At 39.2% G+C, this 26832-nt stretch overlaps 1 protein-coding gene and 2 pseudogenes across 2 annotated transcripts in view; 2 read left to right on the top strand and 1 right to left on the bottom strand.

The window, feature by feature from the left end:
- Positions 1 to 26832, top strand: part of NR6A1 (nuclear receptor subfamily 6 group A member 1) — a 230614-nt gene that overhangs the window by 144527 nt on the left and 59255 nt on the right. The window lies entirely within an intron of this gene.
- Positions 8960 to 9798, bottom strand: LOC142459172 (large ribosomal subunit protein uL30 pseudogene; annotated as a pseudogene).
- On the top strand, positions 10848 to 11062 carry LOC142460331 (U2 spliceosomal RNA; annotated as a pseudogene).

The following is a 26832-nucleotide window of genomic DNA, read 5'->3' as shown; positions in this document are numbered from 1 at the left end:
AATTCCCACACTGTGTCTCCAGTGTTCTTCCCTGTAGGTCTATGGGTCAGTGAGGGATGTCATGTCTCATAGTGGGGCCAGCCTTATGGTCCTCACTGTGCATTGGCTGCTCTGAGTGGGGATATCGTCTTCAAGGCTTGGTGGGCCAGGATGTGTTCCACTGTCTCTTCCTCCACCTTCGTGTGTTTTGATCAGACATGTCCCTCTCACTGAGCTGTAGCTTCAATGCTGTCCTCTGAAGTAATTCTTCTGGGGGGACGAGTGGCTATCCACATAGTTGGCATTTGAACCGGCCCTTCTGACCTCTCTACTGGTTCCCTGCTTCACGCCAGTAAGTTGCATTCTTATCTTCGAGCACTGGGTTGAAGTCTGGTGTCTCTTTCCCTGTGGAGATAGAACCAATACCCTCCCCTTGGGTGGGTTAGTGCCCTGTTCCTCTGCTACACCTTTCTTTTTTCTTTTTTCCCTTTTGGGGGGATTTTGACCTTCCTTAAAATGCTTGACCCATCTTCACTATTGTTTTATGTGGACCCAGCACTATTGTTTTATGTGGAGCAACTTTTCTGTGAACATGTTGCAAAGTTTTAGTGATTTAGAAAGATGTCTACCTGAGTTTTGTTGTTTTAGCATTGACCCCCAAATCATCCTCCTCTCCCTTAAAGGTACCAAAAATAGCCTTATTAAAAGGATGGAGACTAAGACCAAGTATCATGCAGAGAGAACTTCCTTGCAACTAACTATCCACTGATCCTAGAGATATGTTTAAACTCATTGTAAGGTTTATTTGGGCGTGAAATAGAACCAGAGATCCAATTAACAAAGTTTTAGAAGCAGGCTTTATTGAGAAGCTTGCAGGTGGGATCAGCAACTCAGGGCATTGAGTTATTGAAGCCGTGCAGAGGGAAGTTTGAGTGGTGCTTTTATAACCCCCCCCCCCCAGGCACAGGGGAAAAAAAGGGGACAACTATGCTTACACAAGGGATTGTAAGAAAAGGAAGTAATCGTTAAATTTTCTGGGAATTGGGTGGGCGTTGGGCAAACTAGCTGAGCAAGCATCCTGTTAGTAAGAACACGCACTTTTGGACATTTGTGGTGTACCAAAGGGCGGGGAAATTCGGTGAGGGGTAAGTTTCAAGAACTAACATGGAAGCGCCTGATTCAAAATGGAGTTTCTTGTGCTAAGATCCTTCACTCATTATTATGTAAACTGAAACCCTAATTGGCATCATATTTCTGTTAGGGCAGTACTTCCTGTAAAAATACCCTACCCATTTTGTTTTTGCATCTCTTTTTAATAGAATTATTGTAATAATGTGACTTTAAGTTCTATATAATTTTTAATGTCTTAGCCTAAAAGATAATGCGTTTTCTTTTGTAAGCTGTCTAATTTCGTATTATATTGATCTGAACAGAAATGTTTAGTGGAATCCAAGTGTCTATATGAAAAGTGAACTTTACCAGGATGGAGTGAATACCATTCAAAGGAAAACAACAGATTTTGAATCCACAGTCAACCTTTGAAACCTGAAAAGGCAAATGGGAATGTGATTTTTTTTTTTAGCCACTTGAGAACTAAGCTTATATTGACTGCCTTATGCATTGGAGCGTCTCTTCTAAAGAAGACATGGTGAATGTGAAAGTCTGCTTTAGGCAGAGTTGTAGAGGTTTGAGAAGCATCCAAAAAGAAAGCAAGAATTTTACAGTGGTAGCCAGTTAATTTGGGTGGGTGTGATAAGGGACATTAGGGTATTATCTTTTTATTAGTTTTTTAAATCATTTTATTAGGGGCTCATACAACTCTTATCATAATCTATACACACATCAATTGTGTAAAGCACATTTATACATTCATTGCCATCATCATTCTCAAAACATTTGCTCTCCACCTATGCCCCTGGCATCAGCTCCTCATTTTGTCCCCTCCCTCCCCGCTCCCCCCGCCCTCACGAACCCTTGATAATTTATAAATTATTATTTTGTCATATCGTACACTGTCCGATGTCTCCCTTCACCCACTTTTCTGTTGTCCGTCTCCCAGGGTGGAGGTTATATGTAGATCCTTGTAATCGTTTCTCCCTTTCCACCCCACCCTCCCTCCACCCTCATGGTATTGCCACTCTCACCACTGTGGTCCTGAAGGGATCATCCACCCTGGATTCCCTGGTACAGATAGGATTTCAAGTTCCTATGTACCAGTGTACATCCTCTGATCTAACCATATTTATAAGGTAAAATTGGGATGTCCATTGGTCTATAAGTGGGCTTTAGGTCTCCACTCCACACTCCTCCCCCCTCATTCACAATGATACGATTTTTTGTTCTGATGATGCCTGATACCTGATCCCTTCGACACCTCATGGTCACACAGGCTGGGCAGGGGTGCTTCTATGTGGACTTTGTTGCTTCTGAGCTAGATGGCTGTTTGTTTACCTTCACAGACGCGCTTATCTTTTTGATAGCCAGGTACCATCAACTTTCTTCACCACATTTACTTATGCACCCATTTGTCTTCAGCAATCATATCAGGGATATAGTCATTTTTTTATGCTGAGTTAATTTGCAAAAAGACTTCTGCTTATGGCTTTGGATTTATTTAACTATGCCAAGGTGAGCCGGAGGCAGTGTTTTTTGTTGTTTTAAAACATCTATTCTCTCAATCTGTTAGACTTGCTTTTCTGGCTTCTTCTGACTTTACCCACCTCTCACCCCATTCCACAAGCCTACCGTCACTTTGTGTCTTAAATTCTGTTCTTAATGGATTGAATGTGTCAATAGCTAATGTCATAAATTTATGAGTGCCTTAAGGGAAATACCAGAAGTTGGGGGATGTATATATGCTAATCAGAAGCTTCAGGAAATAGACTTCCTCACCTTGAAAGTTTTGCACTCTGACTGGTGGGAACTAAAACTATTCCTGCCCCTGTGTGCACTCCAAAGACTGTTCATTCTACTTGTTTTGTATGGTTCTTGCCCAGCCTTGCATAATTTCTTCAACTGAAGACTCAGAAGCCCTTCTATAAGTCTTGTTTAAGCATTCTTTGTATAGCCATCATGGCCTCCTCCTGGCCTCCCAGCAAAGGAGAAACACGGCTGTCTGGTCCTGTAAAGATTTACATGCAACCACCTATGTAGGATTAAAATGCATTGGAATTGACTTGATGCCAATGTGTTTAGGTTTCATTTTTCAGACTCATCTGTTTGGATGGCTGAAAGCACCTCACTCTTCTTTTTCTTCACCTCTTCTATGTCAGCAAATCACTGTCCTTTCGTGTCCTTCATTTGCAGAAACAAAAAGAAGTCACATGGAATGAGGTCAGGTGAGTAAAGGGTGTGGGGCAAGAGAGGCATGCTGTTTTTTGCCCAAAATGGGCACACTAAGATGGCTGCGTGAGCAGTTACATTGTCATGGTGGCAAAACCATCTGCCACAAATCAGGCCCTTTTGGTCACACTCTGTTACACAGTCTTTTCAGAACCTCTAAATAGAAAGCTTGATTAACAGTCTAACATGGTTGAACGAGCTCCAAATGCACTACAAGTTGAAATTTTCTTCCGTTTGGAAAGTTGATGGACATCCAGAACAAGTTTTGTCATCAGTTGATATTTCAAACATTTTTTGAGATGAGAAAACCACTTGCACACTGAAGAAGAATGCAGCATTAGGGAAGGAAGGCTCATTTAACAACTTGCAATATGAAGGTGTCACAACCTTGTCTGATGAAAGCAAAGATGACTTACTGACGAATGTCAGACTACCTATACCTTTCAGTATAGATTACATCTCAACATAAAGGAAACCCAAATCTTTATAGCTGGACAAAGAGGAAAGGTTAAAACTGTCAAGGATTTTATTTCACTTGGCTCCATGATCAATGCTCATGGAAGCAGCTATCAAGAAATTTTTAGAAATGTATTGCATTGCACAGTCTTTAAAAAATTAAAGAGCAAAGATGTCATTGTGAGGATTGAGGTGTGCCTCAGCTAAGCCACATATGCATGTGAGAGCTGGACGGTGAATAAGGAAGAGCACAGAAGCATTGATGTATTTGAATTATGCGGTGTCTGAAGAATATTGAAAATACCATGGGCTTCCAGAAGAACAGAAAAATCTATCATAGAGGAAGTACAGCCAGAATTTTCATAGAAGCAAGGATGGCCATGCTTTGTCTCACGTACTTGGAACATGTTAACATGAGAGACCAATCCCTGGAAATGGACATCATGCTTTGTAGAGTGGGAGAGAAAAAGAAAAAGACCTAAGTCTGAGCAACTCTGAGTAACATACTGCTGTACTTTACAGATGAGGAAATTGTATTATGTAATTTACCTAAGGTCACAGTCGTCACATAGAAGCTGAATTTTGCATCTAGATTAAATCTCAGAATTTGTATACTTAACCTCTCTTTTGTTCTGCCTACTTATAAAAGAAATAGTCCTGCCTATGAGAAAGAATGATAACTGCGTTCCAGCTGCAGGAACAGCATGAGAGATTTATTGCCCTTTGTGCTGGAGTATAGACCCTACCTAAGCTCTAACATCTTTATTTCCTTTAACCAACGTGTTTTAAAAAGCCAGTCTGGAAAAAATCTGAGTTAGAACGTTTTCACCTGTATATATTTGAGTTTTTCTTCCAGGAGGGAAGCAGAGTGAAGGAATATACCCTTGCCTCAATACCCCAAGCAGTGGGGTATTGACTGTATTGATAAAAAGGTGCATATGGTCTTTGGAGGAGCCCTGCTGGTATAATGGATTATTAAGTGTTGGGCTGCTAACCAAAAGGTGACTTGTTCTTACCTACCAGCTGCTCAACATTAGAAAAATGGTGCTGCCTGCTTTCATAAAGATTTAGTCTTGGAAACCCTGTGGGGAGGTTCTACTCTATTCTGTAGGGTCACTATGAGTTGGAATAGACTCAATGGCTGTAGATTTGAATTTTTGTTAAGACCTTTGATGTTAGGCAGGCTGCCAGGAGAGTTGTGAGGGGGGAGATCAAATGGCCCTGGAATTTTCTAATTCTCTTCACTCACATATGAGCATAATATTATGTCATTGTTAAAGATCATTTTAGTTACTTTGAATTGTGCAGCTATTATTTCATTAATGACACTAGTGAGTAACTATCCCCATTTAACTAATAAGGAAGCTGAGTTCTGAGAATTAAAATGTCTAACCGAAGGTTACAAAGTTAATTTGGTTGTATAGTTGATATTTAATTTCAAGTGGGTCTGACTCCACGTCATTTTGCTCTTTTCTTCCTCTTTGCTTTAGCTACCTGTTCTCTAGATTTAGGTTTCCTTGGACTTCTAGGCCCTCACCCTACCCTGCTCCCCTTGTCCCCCCAGATTCATCAAATAAGAATTGAGTTTTCTTTTTGTGCTAGATTCTGTATTAGGTGTCAGCAATCCAGAGATGAACCAAACCTTGTTCCTGTTCTTAGAATAATCTCCACTAATCACCAAGGAAACTAGCTTATAAATAAGCCAGATGACATATTTTAGTGGCCAGCTCTAGAATAATGAAAATGGGAATAAATGAATAGTCTCAGAAATATTTGTTTATTTACTTGCTTTTATTATCAGAAAATATATCAAGTGATCTAATGAATCCCATGTACCCGGGCTCAATGACTGTCAACCAATGTTAAATCCTAGCTACCTTCACCTTTATACACTTCTTCCCATTCCATAGCATTTTGAAGTCAACCTCAGGTATCATATAATTTCACCAGTTAATATTTTATGTGTAGGTTAAATGGTGATTAATGGTGATTATTCCAAGGTTTATTCCATAATTTCTTTTTATCCTTCTAAATAAATTTAAGAGATAGGTGGTTTGCCTTACAGAATGAATTTATCACAGTTTGGAGTTTACTAATTATGTCCTTGTGATGTAGATGAACATTTTCCTGTGAATTTTTTAGTTCTTATATTTTAGTAGTTGAATCAAAATGATATGATCAGTGTTCATCTGTTTTAGGAGGTAGTATATGATCAAGAACTAATGGTATTGAAGGGAGAAGCCCAAGCTGTACTGAACGCATTTGCAAAAAAAACAGGAGGAAGGGCACCTCTACGTATTGACAGAATACTAATAGATACAACACTAAAAATACTCCCTAATCTATATCAAGAAACTTAAAAGACAGTTACCTGGTCAACCAACAGAAGAGATCCATATTTGTATGCATTCCACAGAAAGTTATCTAATTATAAGGTGTGGAAGTTATCAAGCAACATTATTAATGTGAAAGAACTTCAAAAAGTTCATGGAAAAATTCCATTATCTTTTGATTCTAGTTTTCTTTGTTTTTCTTCTTAAAGAAAGACAGACTGCCACATGCAGCACCTCATTTCGATGTGTCTGGAGTCTTGAAAGCTTGACTACCCTACGTTCTCCTACAAATGGACCTTGAGACTTTTTTGGAGGTTCTAGCAGGGGAGCGCAGATACTCGTATACCCTTGACCAAAGGATGGTCTTCCTTCTATCGGGGAAGGTCATCCTCTTCAGCCAAGCGCGCAGCTTCGGGAGGGATGCACATGGAGAGGTCAGGGAGGAAGGGGACACCCGCCTAGCCAGCCAGATCAGGCGAATCAACACTGGGGTAACAGATGCCGCAGCCAGAATGCCCTCACATCCTGATTCTAGTTTTCTATGAATGTTTTGAAGTCAAAATGATATCATTGTTGATAACAGATAGATCTTGGTGGAAAGCAAAGAATACTAAAAAGATGTTTGCCTATGTTTTCTTGCCTATGCAAAAGCATTTGACAGTGTGGATAATAAAAAAAACATGGATAATGTTGCACATAACAGGAATTCCAGAACACTTCATTGTATTGTGGAATCTATACACAGACCAAGTCATTCAAACAGAATAAGGAAATAATTGAATAATTTTAAATCAGGAAGGATGTGTATCAGGATTAGATCCTTTTATTAATTTTTGTAATCGTTTTTTCCTTCATTTGTTTCTTTTTTAAAATCATTTTATTAGGGGCTCATACAACTCTTATGACAATACATACATAAATCAATTGTGTAAAGCACATTTATACATGTGTTGCCCTCATCATTCTCAAAACATTTGCTCTCTACTTAAGCCCCTGGCATCAGCTCCTCATTTTTCCCCCTCCTTCCCCACTGCCCCCTCCCTCATGAACCCTTGATAATTTATAAATTATTATTTTGTCATATCGTACACTGTCCGATGTCTCCCTTCACCCACTTTTCTGTTGTCCGTCTCCCAGGGAGGAGGTTATATGTAGATCCTTGTAATCAATTGGTTCCCCCTTTCCATCCCACCCTCCCTCCACCCTCGTGGTGTCGCCACTCTAACCACTGTGGTCCTGAAGGGATCATCCTTCCTGGATTCCCTGTGTTTCCAGTTCCAGTGTTTACCAGTGTATATCCTCAGGTCAAGCCAGATTTGTAAGGTAGAATTGGGATGATAGTGGGGGGAGAGGAAGCATTTAGGAACTAGAGGAAAGTTGTATGTTTCATCGTTGCTACACTGCACCCTGACTGACTCCTCGCCTCCCCGCGACCCTTCTGTAAGGGACTATCCAATTGGCCACAGATGTGTCTTGGGTCACCACTCTGCACTGCCCCTCATTCACAATGATGATTTTTTTGTTCTGATGATGCCTGATACCTGATCCCTTCGACACCTCGTGGTCAAACAGACTGGTGTGCTTCTTCCATGTGGGCTTTGTTGTGTCTGAGCTAGATGGCCGCTTGTTTCCCTTCAAGCCTTTAAGACCCCAGATGCTATATATTTTGATAGCTGGGCACCTTTGGCTTTCTTCACTACATTTGCTTATGCATCCATTTGTCTTCAGTGTAGATCCTTTTAATATAGTTGATCTGTATCTGGTACAAATAGTGTGAGGAACTGGACTGTATAAAGAAAAATATAGCATCGGGACTGGAGGAAGACTCATTGACAACTTTGGATGTGCAGGAGACACAACACAACTTTGTTGAAAATGAAGAGGACTTGAAGCATTTACTAATTAAAAAGCCTTCCATGTGGAGTACACTTAAGCATAAAAAGGCAATTTCTCACAACTACACCAGTGAGCAGCATCAGAGTAAACAGAAAAGTGTGAACTTGTGAAGGATTTCATTTTACTGGGTACAGCAGTGAAGAAATCACATGTATTACATCGGCCAAGTCGGCAAAAGCCAAACCAAACTCATTGCAATTGACACAATACTGGCCCATAGCAAACCTATTGGACAGATTAGAACTGCTCTTGTGGGCTTCTGTAACTCTTTATTGGAGTAGAAAGCCCAGTCTTCTGAAATCTACAAAAGACCTCTTTAAAATATTAAAAACAAAGGTCACTTTGAGGACTAAGTGCTCCTGACTTAAGCCATGGAGGATAATGGATAAGAATGACAAAAGGATTGATGACTTTGGATTATAGTACTGTTGAAGAATGCTTAAAAAAAATTGTCTTGGAAGAAGTACAGCCAGAATGCTCCTTTGAGGCAAGGATGTCAAGACTGTCCCACATACCTTAGACATCAGGAAGACTCAGTCCCTAGAGGACATCAAGCCTAACAAAGTAGAGGGTCAGGAAAGAGGAAGACCCTCAGGAGATGAATCGACAATGGCTGCAACACTGATCTCAGGTATAACAATTTTGAGGATGACACGTGTGTAGTTAGGTTTTATGTCATGTTGAATTTGTAGGAAAATGTTAGAGGTGGAGTTCATCTTATCAGTCAGGTGATAATGGATGCAAGTGGTGATGTCTCCTTGGAGATGTGGTCATTTATAAGAGAGAAACTGTGTGCTGGTACTCTGAGCCTGAGAGCTGTTGCTACCCTGCCCTATTTCCTCTGACCTTGGATCCACATGACTCTGAACCTACTGCCTGGTAATCACTCTGTTTTCTTCCTGCTCACCTTCCTGCTTCATTGGTCTGCAGCTACATATCTTCTTCTTTTTTTTTTTTCCATTTGAAAGCAGTCACTGTTTTATTAAGAGACCAGATTACAAAAATAATCATGGCAGGCAGATACCTTAGTTCATCCTTCTAATAAGCCTGTTGATCTGGTCTTCCCTGTTGCCTGCGTCTCCACCTTCTACAAAATGGGTGGTCTTTTTCTTCATCCCACCTCGTGGAGAAGATAGTTTGAAGGGCCACAGGAAGTTATTTGCTTCTTTGAAACGTTTCCCAACAGTATAGATCTCATGAATCAGATCCTCCATGCAAATGATGCCATATTTACCAAGACACCGTACAATCAGCGTGTTATCTGTCAGGGCAATACGCTTCTTATTGATTTTGCCATAGCCACGCTTGTAGATGAGTTCATTCACTGACTTCAGGTTTGGGTACCCCCATGCAATGTATGGTTCCACAATCCTCAGCATGTTAATTGAAGCCTTGTTAAGCTTAACAAAGGTGCCATTGAAAATCTGGCGAAGGCGAAGAAGCTGCAACACTTTTCGAACCTTCGGGCTCACACCATTGATACCTCTGATCCTGATAACAAACGCCAGCTTGGGTTCTCCAGGCACATAGAAGTTGCCAGCTTTCCTTGCCATGCGAGCCATTCGGATTTCGGTTCTGTACATCTGCCTGTATTCCTTGTGATAGTGCTTAGCTTTCTCATAGATCAGCTTCCTCCTTGCCTTTTGAAGCATCTTTTGGGCAAACTTCTTTCTTAGGCGTTTGATCTTTAGTTCTGCGAAATTCTTTCGCTTTTTCTTAAGGGTTTCTGGAACAGCAGGCGCCTTCTTCTTCTTCTCCGCGACAGCCTCCATGGTTCCTGCCGGTTAAAAAAAAAAGGCTGAATTTTTTTTTAACATGAGTCTTAAGAGGGCTTCTGGATCTCTGTTTCTCTGCCATCCTGAGAGTAGTGATTTTCCAACTTCACAGTATTGTCTCATAAGACTTTCAGGATCAAGAGATTCCTGGCCAAGAAACAGAAGCAGAATCAGTCCATTCCCCCAATGGAGTCAAATGAAAACCGGCAATAAGATCAGGTACAACTCCCAGGAGAAGACATTTGAGAAGAACCAGTCTGGGTCTGTAAGGACCACCACCCCCACCCCCACCAGAGATGGCATGCAAACACAGCTGCATTTTCAGAGGCTCACTAGTGTGGTCCAATTTGTCATGCTGAGTTGAATTAAGACTTTTGCCACATCTGATCAATTGATTTTGTATTGGCAAATAATCTGGTTTCTTCCTTGCTTTATATATTGAGAGTTTAATAATGTGAGGCTGTTGGTTTGGGGGGTGGGGAGCAATGAGGGCTTCTGCTAGCATCAGACCCATAGACTTAAGTTGACTAGGCTGGGATGCCTCTTCGTTGTAAGCTTACTTGATAAAAAGCTCTTTCTTATACATGTATGAGTGTCACTAGTTCTGTTGCTCTAGACAACCCAGCCTAACACAGCACAGTACCAGGAAGTATTTTGTTCTGTTGTACATTGGGTCACTATGAGTTGGAACTAACAACGACAACATCATTTAGACATCTAGATGCTAGAGGCTTGATCACCTTCAGATTCAACTTTTTTATGAAGATTATTTCCTAAGTGAGTGCTGATTCCACCATAAAGTGCATAATGCTTTGTTCTCTCATTTTGTAGCGTTGCCAGATGCTGGTAATCAGTGTCTAAGAGTCATTATTTCATAATACTATTCTAATTCCAGTATTTCTTGTTCATTTATTAGCTGAATATTCTTAGCTGTTTATCAGTCTTAGTTGAGTTAGGAAAGACAGGCTAAACGCTTGGTTTTTCCCTACTTTAAAAAAAGAAATTTTCTCCAACAGCTTTCTGTAATGACAAATATTTCAGTGCCATTATTAGTTCATGGATTTAAACACATGTTTTGGCTAAGCTCAAGTGTAGTATCTGTTCTTATCAGTTTAATATCTGATACATCCTCTATCCGAGGATGGATTTTTAATGGATTTTAATGGATTTTAAATGGATTTTAAATGGATTTTTGGAGCAGGGAAATGGAATAGGAGCTTTCTCTGTCCGCTCCATGCATCGACCTGGTATTGCAGTGCCTCCAAGAAAGGTGCCACCCCCTCGGGAACAAAAAAAAAAGAATAAACATTTATTTACATGTAATTGAAATTGCCCTATCTTTGGTTACTTAGTACATTGTCATGCTAGCTGATCCAATAGCCCCACCACCACAACTCCCTGCCAACATTTTTTGTTTGTTTGTTTTCTTTTTTTACATTTTATTAGGGGCTCGTACAACTCTTATCACAATCCACACATATACATACATCAATTGTATAAAGCACATCCGTACATTCTTTGCCCTAATCACTCTCAAAGCATTTGCTCTCCACCTAAGCCCTCTGCATCAGGTCCTCTTTTTTTTTCCCCTCCCTCCCCCTGCCAACAGTTTTATTGAGATATAATTCACAGGAAACAATCCACCCATTTAAGATGTATAATTAAATTATTTTTGGTATTCACAGAAATGTGCAACTGCTACCACAATTTAAGAATATTTTCATCACCTCTTTAGTTATTGTTCCATTAACCTCCTGTGACATCATCTCCATTCCATAAGCAACCACTAATCTACTTTGAGTGTATTCAAACTACTGTATATACTCGTTTATAAGCCGAGTTTTTCAGCACCAAAAAATGTGCTGAAGACTGGGGTTTGGCTTATACACAGGTCAGTGGTACCCCAGTAAGGTGTAACATCTCACTCCCCCCCGCCCGCAACCCCCCCCAGGTAAATGGACGAGTGCCCGTTATCTCGCAGGTGATTGCCGTTTCTCCGCTGTTCATTCAAAGCCCCACTGACACTGCCGGGCTTTTTTCCCCCTAGCTCAGAAGCTTTTACTTTCTACTTTTTAGTCATTTTATTGGGGGTTCATACAATTCTTATCACAATCCATACATATATCCATTGTGTCAAGAACATGTGTACAAAAAAAAGAACATATGTACATTTGTTGCCATCATCATTCTCAAAACATTTGCCTTCTACTTGAGCCCTTAATATCTGCTGCTCATTTTCTCCCTTCCTCCCCACTCCCCCCTACCCCGTGAACCCTTCATCATTCATATATTATTATTTATTTTGTCATATATTACACTGTCTGATATCTCCCCCTGCCCTCTTCTCTGCTGTCCCTCCCCCAGGGAGGAGGCTATAAGTAGATTCCTGTAATCAGTTCCCCCTTTCTACCCCACATTCTCTCCACCCTCCAGGCATCGCCACTCTCATCACTGGTCCTGAAGAAGTCCTCTGTCCTGGATTTCCTGTGTTTCCAGTTGCTATCTGTACAAATGTACATCCTCTGGTATAGCCAGATTTGCAAGGTAGAATTGGGATCATGATAGTGGCGGGGGGGAGTATTTAAGAACTAAATACTGCACCCTGCCTGATTCATCTCCTCCCCACAACCCCTCAGCAAGGGGTGTCCGGTTAGCTACCAATGGGCTTTGAGTCTCTATTCTGCACTCACCCACATTTTCAGTGATATGATTTTTTGTTCCTTGATGATGCTTGATACCTGATCCCTTCGACAGCTTGTGGTCACACAGGCTCGTGTGTTTCTTCCATGTGGGCTTTGTTGCTTCTGAGTTAGATGGCCACTTGTTTATCTTCGAGCATGTAAGACCCCAGATGCTATATCTTTTGATAGCTGGGCACCATCTGCTTTCTTCACCACATTTGCTTATGCACACGTTTGTCTTCATTGATCGTATCAGGGAGGTGGGCACCCACTGATACGGTTTTCAGCTCTTTGATGTCTGATAACTGATCCCTTCTGCACCTTGTGGTCAGACAGGCTCATTTGCTTCTTCCATGTGGGCTTTGATGCTTCTCAGCTAGATGGCCACTTGTTTATCTTCAAGCCTTTGACAACCTGTAATCTAATATGGCCCTCTTACCCCAACTTCCCCAAGATTTATTCCTAAAGCCCCTTTTGGGATGTGTTGATGTGAGAGGATGAGAGAAGTTTGCCATTGTAGAATTAATATGATGTTTAAGGAACTAAGTGCTTGGTTACATGCATATATATTGTCTCATCCTGTCTTCACAACAACCCTGAAAGAGAAAAGCTACTGTATATACTTGTGTACAAGCCGAATTTTTCAGCACAAAAAATGTGCTGAAAAACTGGGGTTCAGCTTATATACGGCTCAGTGGTACCCCAGCAAGGTATAACATCTCACAACCTCCCCCCACCCCCAGTAATGGGACGAGTGCCCGTTATCTCACGGGTGATTGCTGTTTCTCTGCCATTCATTCAAAGCCCCGCTGACACTGCAGGGCTTTGAATGTTTTACTGACATCTAACCAATCAGAGCTGTCCTATGACATGTATCTTTGAATAAGCCTTTTAAAGACCGTGTGCGAAGGATATGGCATGAATGGATGTCATCTGGTGAAGCCTGACTCACAAAAGGAGGAACTCTCATGAAGCCTGACATAGAGTTAATAGCAAAGTGGGTTTGAGATGCATGGGAAGACGTTCCAGAAGACATGGTACGACGTGCCTTCCAGAAATGTAGTATTAGTAATGCTATGGATGGCAGTGAAGACTGCGCTTTGTATGAAAATGACAGCAGTGATGGTGATGACAGCGATCTCAGTGAGGACAGCGTCTATGATGACCTCACACCAGCTGAAGCTGGAATTCCGTTTTGAAGGATTTTAACTCTTTACATTTTAGCTTGGTTGCTGATTGAGCTCAGGGAACATTGTTTTTGTTGAACCTATTTTCCACTTACTGTGCTGGTTTACTAATGTTAAATGACTTGTCCTTTTATTTATGTTTTTTATTTAAAATAAATATTAAAATACATTACCCCACTAGTGTCTCAATTTTTAATAATTTTATTTTCATTTGTTTTGATTATTGAAACTCACCAATAGCTTCTGCATTTTCCACCCTAGGCTTACACTCGAGTCAATCAGTTTTTCTGGTTTCCCAGGTAATAATTAGGTACCTCGGCTTATACTCGGGTCGGCTTATATTCAAAAATATACAGTAATTACCATTAAGTCCATTCCAACAATAGGACAGGGCAGAACTGCCTTGGGGTTTCTGGGATTGTAAATCTCTATAGCAGGAGTATAACTTTCTCCTCTGGAATGGCTGGTGATTTCAAACTACCAACTTTGAAGATAGCACTCTGGTGCTTACCCAACAGTACCACCAGCCCTCCTCCTACTTTCAGTGTGCCAATATTTCTATTCTGGGCTTTCTTATGAATAGGATAATATAGTATATTCTCTTTTGTCACTGACTTCATTTATTGCATGTTTTTAAGATTAAGAAACATGCAGTATCATAGCATATTTCAGTTCTTTACTCCTATTCCGTTATAGGGCTCTACTACATTTTGTTTATTCATCCATCATGATCGACATTCATAGTAGTGATTCTAACCTTTGGGCTGTTATAAATAATACTGCTGTAAACATCAGTCTACAAGTTTCTATGTGGACATAAGTTTTCATTTCTCTTGGATATATACCTAAGAGAGGAATTGTTGGGTTGTATTGCAATTCCAGTGTTTATTCATTTGAGGGGAACTGTTCGTCTTTTTTCCATAGCTGGTGTACCATTTATATTCCCACCAGCAGTGTGTGAGCATTTCACTTTCCACATCCTTGGGAATGTCTATTGTTCCTTGACATTTCATTCTAGCCATTCCAGTAAGTGTGAAGTGGTATCTCATTATGGACACTAATGGTATCCAGCATCGTATTACTTATTTATTGGCTATTTGTATTATCTTCTTTGGAAAAATATCTATTCAGAGCCTTTGCCCTTTTTAAATTGGATTTTTAATCTTTTTATTACTTAATTATAAAAGTTCTTTATATTTTTTAGATACAATCCCTTACCAACAGAAAAAGAACAATAATTAACTATGGATTGTAGATTAGATAAACTATAGTGAAATATATCAATGTTACATTTCCTGGCTTTGATAACTATATTGTGGTTATGCCCAATAATGTCCTGTCCTTAGGAAATATATACCGAAATACTAAGGTATAATAAAAGGCTATTATATAGGCAAATGATTCTGGGAAAATAATAACATGTATAAAGAGACAATGATAAAGAAAATGCAGTTCCTGGAGGGCTTTATCTCCATGGACTTTATCTTCTTTAAAAAAAAAAAAAGAAAATGCAGCAAAATATATTAAAAATATATTGAATACAGGAAAAAATCCCTTAACAAATACATGGTTTTGGCTTTCCACAAATCCTACCAATGTGTATTTTAAAAATATATTCATTTTCATTTAGATACTGATGTTAACCTTGTCCAAAAAAGGGGGTGGGGTAGACAGTAGCTCTTGAGTGAGTAGAAAACAGGATTAGTAACAGGTTGAATCTAGATGAGATTAAAGGGAAGAGAAGAGCCAGGAAAGGGTCTCGTGGTTTTGGCATCTGGTGGAGTACAGAGAGAGGAGAGAAGGCTTTCAAGTAAAGACATCTGGGCATGTTTGCACATATGATGCATCTGGATGGAGATGACTGGTGGAGTCTTCAATGTCAGCATGTGAGACACAGGAATTAGATATGACAGGGCTCAGTTGTGTGTATTTGATTCAGATTAGGGTTTGTAGACATTATATCTTGTTTGATAAAAATTCTTTGGCCAGCTTCTCTTCTAAAATGACTTGGTATTGCTTTATTTTTTTCTGTGTTACTATTCTTGAAATGTCAGATTCAATCTCTAGTTAGGGTAGGAATTGTAGGATTATCACTTGGCCAGTTTGCAACCAGTCCTTTTGGTTTTCAGATTTATTACACCCAGTCCCCAAAGAGGAGTGCTCTCTGTGTAGATAGGATTTATTACAGTTGGAATTGGGGCTTGACGAACTGGTTTTGGGTTTATAAGAATAGCCTATGGCAAGTTTTTTTTTGAATATTTGTATTTCTGAGGGATTTTCTGTTCCTTTCTCATGATCCTACTCTCTTAAAGAACCCCTTTCCTTTCTTTTGTTTCATTATTTTAGTTAACAAATGTTCATTGAGCTCCTACTTTGTGTCAGACACTGTGCAAGATACATGGGGATATGGTACTTGGTGAGCAAGATTAGAGGGTCCATAATTTCTCCCCTCATAATAAAGCTTGGGATTGAGTAGGTGGCATATATGTTCATTAAAAGATCACTTGTAGACAGTTGTACATCTCCTCACAGAAGGGGTCAAAAGCCAACCAGGGTGCAGAATAGCACCAAAGAAATATAGAATATCCCTCTGTTCTTTAATGCTTCCTTTCTTCCACTATCATGACCCCAGTTCTATCTTACAAATCCATCTAAACCAGAGCATGTACATTGATATAGATAAAAGGTCTCGATACATGGAATCCAGAACAGATATGCCCCTCGGGAACAGTGATGTTCCTAGAAATACCATGAGGGTGGGAGGAGAAAGGGGAAACCAATCACAATGATTGACATGTAACCCCCTCCACTCTCCCCTAGAGTGACGAACAACAGAAACCTGCGTGACGGAAGACAGCGGACAGTATATGAAAATAATAGTTTATAATTTATCAAGGGTTCCTTAGGGTGGGTGAGGTAGGAGGAGCTTATACCAAGAACTCAAGTAGAAAGATGTTTTGAAAAGGAAGGATGGCAGCATATGTACAAATATCCTTAATACAATGGATGTATGGATTGTTATAAATCAATACAATGATTTATTAAAAAATAATAACTTGTAGCACACTAATACAGGAACTCATCAGGACTAACTAGGGCTTCGTTGTTGGAAGATTCAGTGCCATATAGTTTTTTTTTTGTTTTGTTTTTAAACGTTTTATTAGGGGCTCATACAACTCTTTTCACAGTCCATACATATACATACATCAATTGTATAAAGCACATCCGTACATTCTTTGCCCTAATCATTTTCTTTTCTTTCTTTTTTTTTTCCTTTTCTTTTTCTACATTTTATTAGGGACTCATACAACTCTTATCACAGCCATATAGTTTTATGAATCCGAAAGTATAATATGCTCTGGGGATAGTGCTTTAAGTGTTGGGCTGCTAACCTCAAGGTCAGCAATTTGAAATCATCATAAAAACCAAACAAACAGAAATCGCCATCAGCTCTACAGAGATTTTCAGTTTCAGATGCCTACAGGGGCACTTCTATTCTATCATATAAGGCTACTATGAGTTGACTCCATGGCAGTGAGTTTATATAAGAGGAGAGAAACAAAAATCCAATGAAGATATGATGAGATAGTTTTAGAATATGAAGGTGAAGTAGAATATGAAGGTATCATTAAGAATTTTTTTTCATTAAGAAATGTATACCCCCAAAAAAGAAATTTATCAAAAGAATGTAACCCCATCGTTAAAAATCTTACCATTGCTTAAGTATATTGTGAATGCTTATTATGTACTAAATCAAGGGCTGGACCCTGTGATTACTAAAACAGAATTTATAGGGTGCATATGATAAAGAAGATAATAAGACAATGTATTAATACATATTGTCATGGCCTAATTTAGGGACCCAAGATGTGATTTGACTCTGCCTGATTTGAAGGTAGAGAATCTTAGAATACTTCACAGAGAAGATGTTTAAATTGTATCTGGATAGATGAGGAAATTCGTGAGAAGAGTTTCTCCAATCAAATGGAATAGCTTCGCATATTTGCACTAACCAGTGGGTTAGTGTGGTTAAAGTGATGGCCCCCAAACCAAAAATGAAACTCTGCCATGGAGTCAGTTCTGACTCAGAGCTACTTGTGAGGAATGGTGGGAAGTGACACTGGAAAGTTTAGCAGGGGCTGTTTTGTATAAGACCTTAGGAGTAAAGAGCTTGTTCAACAACAAGAAGCCCAACTTTTTATTATAAATTATGTAGGAACTTACAGATCAGATCATAATTTTTAATTTATTTTAACAATTTATTCACCCTCCCATTAGCTTCCGCTCTCTCTGCCATGACTCATAGCAACCCCTTAGGTCAGGGTAGAACTCCCTCCAGATTGTTAATGGAAAAGCCTTGTTTTTCTTCCTCAGAGCTTCAGGTGGTTTCTAACTGCCTTCCTCCTCACCAAGTTAACACCTGTTTACCCTCTGCCCTATGGCTTCCCGGAGCTCCCCTCCTTGTTCTCCCACCCTGGTAATCATCAAAGTCTATTTCTTTTGGTATGATAACCTTAGTCTTAAGTTTTTTTATTTTAGGAATAGTGATCTCGTACAGTAGTTGTCCTTTTCTGTTTAACACAGCATAATTCCTCCATATCCATTCATGCCATACGGTATTTCAGTTTCATCATTATTCTTTAATGATGTAAAGTATTCCATTGTATGTATGTACCAAAGTTTATGTGTACATTCTTTAAGTGGTGGGCGTTTTGGTTATTTCTGTCTTCCTGCTATAGTGAAAAGTGCTGTGATGAACTTGAGTATGCATTTATATGCTTGTACCTTTTTTTAAATCTGCTTGTGCTTTGCTCATTGTTTTTTCAATATATATAGTGAGTAGAAGGATTGCTGAATCACACGGTATTTCTATTTCCGAAAGTTTGAGCAAGCACCATATCAACTTCCATAGTGGTTGTACAACTTTACAGCCCTACCAGCAATGTATGAGGTTTCCAGTTCACCACTGCCTCTCCAGCATTGTATTTTCTTTTTCTAATTTTTAACTTGGCTATCAACCCTATTGTAAGAAGATATCTTACAGATGTTTTGATTTGGATCTCTTGAATGGTTAATGATCAAGAGTATTTCTTCATAAGTTCCTTGGGCACCTGGATGTGTTCTTTGGTGAACTGTTAGTTCATGATCTCTGCCCATTTTATTGATTGATTGATTATTTTATTAGGGGCTCATACGACTCTTACCACAATCCATACATACATCAATTGTGTAAAGCACATTTGTACATTCATTGCCCCTCATCATTCTCAAAACATTTGCACTCCATGCCCATTTTTTTAAAAAATTAATCATTATATTGGAGGGGCTCTTACAAATCTTATAACAATCCATCATTGAACCATTTTAAAAATTGGATTATTCATCTTTTTCTTGTTTAGTTGTTGCAGTTTTCTGTAAGTTTCAGAAATTAGTCCTTTGCCCAATCTGTCACTGCCAAAATTTTTGCCCTGTCTGTAGATGATCTCTTTTGATGTAGGAGTATGAACCTTTATCCTGGTTGCTGGGAGCAATTGATTGAGCATATACCTCAGTCATTGAGGTTTTATCTTGTAGGCCTTTGCCTGGCGTCCTCATACAGAATTGAGTTCCCTGATCACAGAATTTCTGTCCTGTGTGATCTGTCTCTATGTTAGACAGATTGATACCCCACCCCCCCAAAAAAAAAGAAAACCACAAAAAACAGACATCAGGGTTGAGGCCAGAGTCTGCCTGGAAATGACCAGATTTTAAGGAATACCAATGGAGAAAGATAGTCAGTCTGTTTGTCCTTGCCCACAATCTTCTTTTGATTTTTTGTTTTTGTTTCATCTGTACTTTTGGTTAACTGCAGTTTGAGTTGTTGCTACATCCAGAATTACAGTATTTATTTGCTAATCTAAGTCTTAATTATGAAGAAAGTAAACAGGCAAGGTGCCATATAGGATAAATCAGGTCCCAACTTGCTCAGAGCTGTCAAGAGAAAACATAGTTAGTTAGTTAGTTAGTTAGTTAGTTAGTTAGTTAGTTGGCTGGCTGCATTTATATTTGCATTGGTATATCTTAACTTTTTCATTCAAAGATGACAGATTTTCATAATGTAAATTTGCTCTTGAATTTTAATGTGAGGGGGCTTTAACAAGTTTATGGAAAAAATTCCATTATTTTTCAGTTCCACTTTTCCATGAACATTTGAAACTCCCTAGTGGTACTTTAAAATTTCACACACATACGATTTACTAGGAATTTAAAAGATTTTCTAAAAATGAAGGGAGAGAAAGGTTCATCTTTTCCAGGTACCTGAGTTTGCAATTAGAAAACTGTAAATATACTGTCTATATTTAAATTTCTCCAGTTGTCCTAAAATATACTTTTACAGTTCATTTGCTCAAGTCAGAATCTAAACAAAGATACATATATTGCATTTGATTGTTAAAAAGAAGACTGTTCATAAAGCACACAATACAGACTTTTCTCCCACAGCCAGTCATGATAGATACTCTTCTGTATACAGACGTGAGTCCTGGCTTCATGTCCTTGACAATATAATACAAACCCTTTACCATTTGCCCCTTTCTACCTATTAATCTTGGAAACTCACCAGAGCACTTCTGTGTTCTGTAGGGTCACCATGAATCAGAATTGACTTGATGGCAGTGAACTGAGTTATATTTGACTTCTGTTCTAACACTCCTAATATACTGTCATCTTACTGTTGAACATGTTTACACTTCAAGTGAGTTAGACTGTCCAGTCATAGAGAGATGATAGATGGTGAGCCATTCCAGGGCAGCAATCACATAATTTGCTGTCACCTCACCTAGCATAATGCCTAACTTATTAGAGACAGTCACTAAATGTTTCTGGAACTGGATTAATAACCCCAGTTTCTGGAGTATTTTAGTTTCCAACTCTGAGTTTTTCCCTCTGAACTATGAATTTCATTTCCACTTTATGATGAGGCTTTTCCTGTTCTTTTTCCATACTCAGGAGGTCTGCCTATGAGTCCTAAGATTGGATGGACTTTATTTGTCTGTGATTCATTATTCTTTTTTAGTTTAATTAAACTCCCTTTACCAAGGGGATGTCTGTATCAAGGATATGCCAGATGAGAGCCAGAGATCTTGGGGTCTTATTTGATTTGTTTCCCAAGATTGAGAGGAGTTTAAAGTATTTCTTTTGCATATTTTTGGTTTTCCAAAATGGCTGTTTTCTTATTACACTCACTGCAAGACTGATCACGTGGCTTTTATTTTGTATCAGATTTTCATTGGAAACTTTCTTAAAATTTTGTAAGCTGAAATTATTCCAGTGATGGGAGATGGGGTACTAGAATTGCTATATTTTGTTTTATCCAAAGAACTAAATTTATATTACATTTTGATACCCTTGAGCTTCAAAATCTGCAGTCTTCTTTAAAAGCTGTTATTTGAGTAAACAAATGGAAAATGAATGGTAAATTAGCTAAAAAAATGGCTTTGCATGTTTCTATTCCAAGGTATATGGTATAATATCTTGGAATATGTGGAAATAACTAAAATTTTATTGTGTTTCTTTTGGTCTGTCTGGGGAGCTTCAACTTCTCCATCTGTAAAATACAAGTGGAACCAGTCTTGTACATGGTTAATTACTGTTCTGCTATTGCTTTTCTGAGTTTAACTTTTGAGTTTTATTAGATTCACACTATGGAAATGCACTACATCTGTGGTTCTCAACCTGTGGGTCATGGCCCCTTTGGAGGGGGGTCACACGACCCTTTCACAGGGGTCACTCGATTCATAACAGTAGCAAAATTACAGTTATAAAAGTAGCAACAAAAATAATTTTATGTTTGGAAGTCACCACATGAGGAAGTGTATTAAAGAGTCACAGCATTAGGAAGGTTGAGAATCACTGCTCTAGATGTTGGTAAGATATAGAATTTCATCCAACTTTTTTTACATTATGAGATAGTACTAACAAGTAGAATATATATATATATATATATTTGCTCCCTGTTTCACTGGTAATTTTCAGTATTCTTTTAATTTGTTCTTCTCCTCCTCCTGGTGCTGCTACGGTTACCAGGGCCCCACTAGAGCCTATAAAGAATTTTTTTTTCTTAAAACAAAGCCCTATAGAACTGAGGATGTTGAAGAAGTATGACTCTGTAACACAAGATTAGATCTACTTGTTTTCTGCAGCTATTTTAAAGATTCATTCTCTTGTTTATGGCTTCACCAAGGATATTACTAAGACTCACCTTTAAAGGTCCAGCGTTTTGCTTCCATTTTGGTACCAGAAGTTAAACCACTAGGTCTCCATTTTATCTTTTCTTCCAAAGATTTGTACAATATAGCAAATAAGCTTACCACACCTTTCTTGTGTGTAAATACTGAGTTTTGATAAACTTAAGCCCTCTGGGAGTCAGAGGGCCACCCTTTGAATGAGTGCTTCCAAATGAATAGCTTTTTGCTGATGCACTTTCTCCTTGTTGTGGGTCCCACTCACTTTCTATTTATAGTCACAGTATTAAAATTACAAGAATAACTGTAAAATCCACAGGGACTCTCCACACTGAGGGGAAACAGTAAGTGTGGGCAACAGAAAAGCAAGGGGAACAGAGCAACAAGGTCCCCTGGGAATACCAAAAAGAGACTTTGAAGCCAGGGCATGGCACCCCCATCAGACTCAAGTGGAAAAGACTCCTAAAGGTCAACAAACAGACCTTAAACTATTTACAGGTTTGGTTTTTTTTTTTTTTTGGGGGGGGGGGTCGGATTTTTCTTGTTTTGTTTTCTTTAGTTGCTTTATTTTGCTCTGTTTTGTTTTTTTGTGCATATTATCTCTGCAGGTCTATGTAGATAAGATAGGCAGGATAAACAATCTGGAGGAGAAAACAATGGGACCAAAGGTTTGGAGGGGGAGGGAAAACATGGGAAAGAGATAGGCAAGGGAAAGGAAGTTTGTGTTAATAAACCCAAATACAAGGGAACAACAAGTGATCAAAAATTGATGTCCGGGAGGGTGTAAGAGGCCTGGTAGGGCTTGATCTAGGGCAATGTAACCAAGAGGAATGACTGACACCAAAATGAAGGCTGTACATGATAGTAAAAGGAAATTGAGGAAAGAAGTAGGAAGCAACAGACATTTATAGATGTCTAAATACAGGCATGTACATATGTAAATACATTTATATATGATGATGGAGAAATAGATCTATGTGCGTATATTTATCAGTTGAATATTAATATTAGTTAATATTAATAATTAATATTAAAGTAGCACCTCCGAGGTAGTGGAGGGGGTGGTGTCAGAGCAGCAGAGTAGCTAGGGGGATGTACCAAGAGGCATGAGGAAGGTAAAAGGAAACAGAGGAATTACCAGGGAGGCAAAGCAATGGATAAAGGTATAAACATATCAGTGTACATATGTAAATACATTAATTCACAAAAATAGAGGTATTGGCCCATGTACATATGGCAATACACTGAGGTAGGGGATGGACTTTGGGCATCTGCTCATACCCTCAATACAAGACCACTTTGTTTTAACCACTTGGCAGTCTGAGATGTTCACCCTCACAACACAGTTACTGAAGACAAAATGGGTGCATAAGCAAATGTGAAGAAGACGGATGGTGCCTTGCTATTAAAAGATATAGCGCCTGTGGTCTTAAAGGCTTGAAGTTATACAAGCCACCGTTCAGCAGTGAAGCAACAAGTCCACATGGAACAAGGGAAGAAGCACACTGCTGATGTGATCATGAGGAGTCATAGGCATCAGCAGAGACATAATAAACAAAAACATATTGTTGAGAATGAGGGGTGCTGGACAGAGATCCAAAGCCCATCTGTAGACAATGGAACAATCTCCTCACAGAGGGACCACAGGGAAGGGATGAGTCACCAGGGTGCAGTAAAGCATCGATGAAACACTATATTCCTCATGTTCCTTGAGACTTCCTCACCCCACACTACCATTGACCCCAGTCCTGATTCTCAATTAGGACTACACCATAACATGTACACAGGTATAGACAGGGATGGGAGCTCATGACACACAGAATCCAGGAACAGGGTGGGAGTTGTGATACCAGAAGGGTAGGGGGAAGAGGATGCAAAGAAGGTAGAAAGGGGGAACCGACCGCAATGATCAACACATAACCATACAGCCCTCTATAGGGGGAGAACAACAGAAAACATGGGGCAAAGGGGACAGTGGTCAGTGTGAGAGATGAATATAATAACGATGTACAATCTTATCGGGGTTATGCGGGTGGTGAGGGGAAAAAGGACTGATACCAAGGGCTCAATAGAAAGTAAATGTCTAGAAAAGAATGAAGTCAACACATGTACAGATATGCCTGATTCAATTGATGTATGGATTGTGATAAGAGTTGTACGAGCCCCCAATAAAATGATTTTTTTTAAAGGGTCACTGCATTATGAAGGCTGAGAACCACTGCCGCTACAGATGTGTCTCGGGGAGGAGATGAGCCAGGCAGGGTATATAGTATAGCACTGATGAAACATACAACTTTCCTCTAGTTCTCTAATGTTTCCTCCCAACTATCATGATCCCAATTCTACTTTACAAATCCTCCTAGATGAGAGAATATACACTGATACAGATAAGAGGTGGAAACACAGGGAATCCAGGACAGATAAACCCCTCAGGACCAATAATGAGGGTAGTGATACCAGGAGGGGAAGAGGAAGGAGAAGTTGGGGAAGAACAGGGGAGCCAATCACAATGATCTACATATAACCCTCTCCCTGTGGGACACACAACAGAAAAGTGGGTCATGGGAGACATCAGACGGTGTAAGACATGAAAAAACAATATTTTGTAAATTATCAAGGGTTCCTGAAGGAGAAAGGTAGGAGAGGGAGGGGGGAAATGAGCTGATAGCAAGGGCTCAAGTAGAAAGAAAACATTTTGAAAATGATAATGGCAGCAAATGTACAAATGTGCTTGACACGATGGTTGTATGTGTGGATTGTGATAAGAGTTGTACGAGCCTCCAATAAAATAATTTTTTTAAAAAAGATCCACAGGGACTGAGATGGAAATCTTAGTTCAGTCCTTGCCTATGTGGGGGTTAGAAGGAAAAACTGGTAGGTGTATTTGTGCTGGGGTGAATATGTGTGGTGTCAGCAGAACATTTGCTTTTAAACAAATTACAGACTTCTCTCTTTTAAATCATTGGTCACTTTCACTTTAGGCCCTACTTTAAGATTATCCTAATGCCTTCTATTGGTCAGAAAAGCCCTCTAGTAATGGTGGTAGCAATATTTGCCATTCAGTTATATGGCTGTTAAGTGACATTCCACTCCCACCTTCAAGATTACCACTGTAAAACGTGTCTGGCTCTAAAGTTATTCCCAAAACTAAGCTAGAAATGAAAAATGTAATAGGATGAAACAAGGTTGCAGAGATAAAAAGCGATTGGTTATCAGTTTCTTTGGAGACCATCCTACTCTCAGTGGAACTTGCCTATTTATTGTGTTTTGACATTTGAATGCTAAGCATCATGTAACCGTCTCATGCAGATCAGATTTGCCAGCCTCTGCAGATCTGTGGCATTGGTGTGACTATCTACAGGGACAGCCCGTATTCTGCTCTGTGTGTGCAATGATTCATGAATCAGGGAAGCTATAACATGAGGATTGGTTAAGAACTCAGGAGTTTTAGGAGAATGAAACAATAAGTTTACTTAAAGATGCAAACTTTTGACTAGGGATGTGGGGCGACGTGATTAACCTTTGCTTTCTAAAAGGATTTTGCAGACCCAGTTTCTGTTTTCCACGTTCTCTCAAAGTAGTATGTATAGCCAGGATATTAAAATTAAGGGCCAGAATTTGTAAGTGAACCTTACAAACAACTCTTAGTTCTACATTTTAATTTTCTCTGAAGAATTTGCCTTGTCATTCTGTAGTATAATGACAAGTAAGGAATCCCCCACCCCCACCAACAACACATGCATAACATGGAGTTTTGTTTTCCCTTGGACCAAAGGTTTTAGTTCTAAAATTTTAAATCCAGAGTATAAAAGAATATAGTATAGAAAAGTTCTTGAAGGGAGAGAAATCCCAACCACATACTAGAACTCTTTTAAATTAAATGACGATAAACTATTTTTTAAATGTTGCCTTTCGATTTTACAGTTTCAGACTGAAGGATAATTTCCTGTTAAATGTTCCCATAATAATTTTCAGAGAGAAGTGCTAGCCAGTATTGTTAACTAAAGAAAATAGTCTCTCAGTTCCACTTAGATAACCTTTGGTAATAAACCAACTCCATACACACTGTGACCTTAGAGCCTGAACTTTCTAATCACGTGACCAGCTTGTAAACTGACCTGTAAGGATGACTGTCGTAGTCCCAGTTGAGAGAAAGAAATTGGCCAAGTGTCGGAAGAGTAGTCATCAAGCTGGACTTGTTTTGTAACCTCTGTTTCTTCATGGCTGCAATAGAACTTCTCAACAGACTGGGAGAAGCATGAAATGGAGACATGGGAAGGTAAGAGAGTTGTTGAAGTGGGGGCCCACACCCAAGGTTTCAAGCTTTCCTTTGAAGCTTTAGAGCAATTTGTAGCCTCTACGCAGAAGGGAGGCAGTTCGCAGGCAAGTCTCTCTCTCTCCCTCTCTCTCCCTCTCTCTCTCCTCTTTCTCTTTCTGTTGGCAGAATTTTTTTTAGAAAAAAACATACTTTAGATTGTATAGTGACTTAAAATTAAGCTAGTTTACTACTTAAAGTTAAGATTACAAAAATATTTATATTATGGTTACCTCTTAAAATAATTTGTGTATATTTTAAATTCCTAGATGCAGCTCACCATCTGCCCAAGCCTTATTTAGTACTGTTAATTATTGATAGTATTGGGCTATGAGAGCCGCGAGAATGCAGCCGCATCCCTCTTGGGGGCACTAATACTGGGATAGATGCTTTACAGCATTGGTCTGAGATCAAGCTATTGCTGGTTTCTTTGAAGTGTGTTACTTTTTTATTTTTTGAAGTGTGTTACTTTTTTTAATGGGTAAAGGGTTTGTTGTGTTCTGTTTTAACTGATTAGTTAGTGGGACTAGGTTCCTATTTACTTGCAAGAAAATGGCTTTATTATTTACCTCAGGAAAAACACAGCTGATGAAACAGCTGAGAGAGTTGAGCCTTTTCTATTGTTTTCTGTACTTAAAGTACAACA

This window comes from Tenrec ecaudatus, chromosome 10 (assembly GCF_050624435.1).
Source record: "Tenrec ecaudatus isolate mTenEca1 chromosome 10, mTenEca1.hap1, whole genome shotgun sequence".
Taxonomy (NCBI): domain Eukaryota; kingdom Metazoa; phylum Chordata; class Mammalia; order Afrosoricida; family Tenrecidae; genus Tenrec; species Tenrec ecaudatus.
Note: the sequence above shows the minus strand (reverse complement) of the source record. Positions and strands in the feature narration are given on the sequence as shown.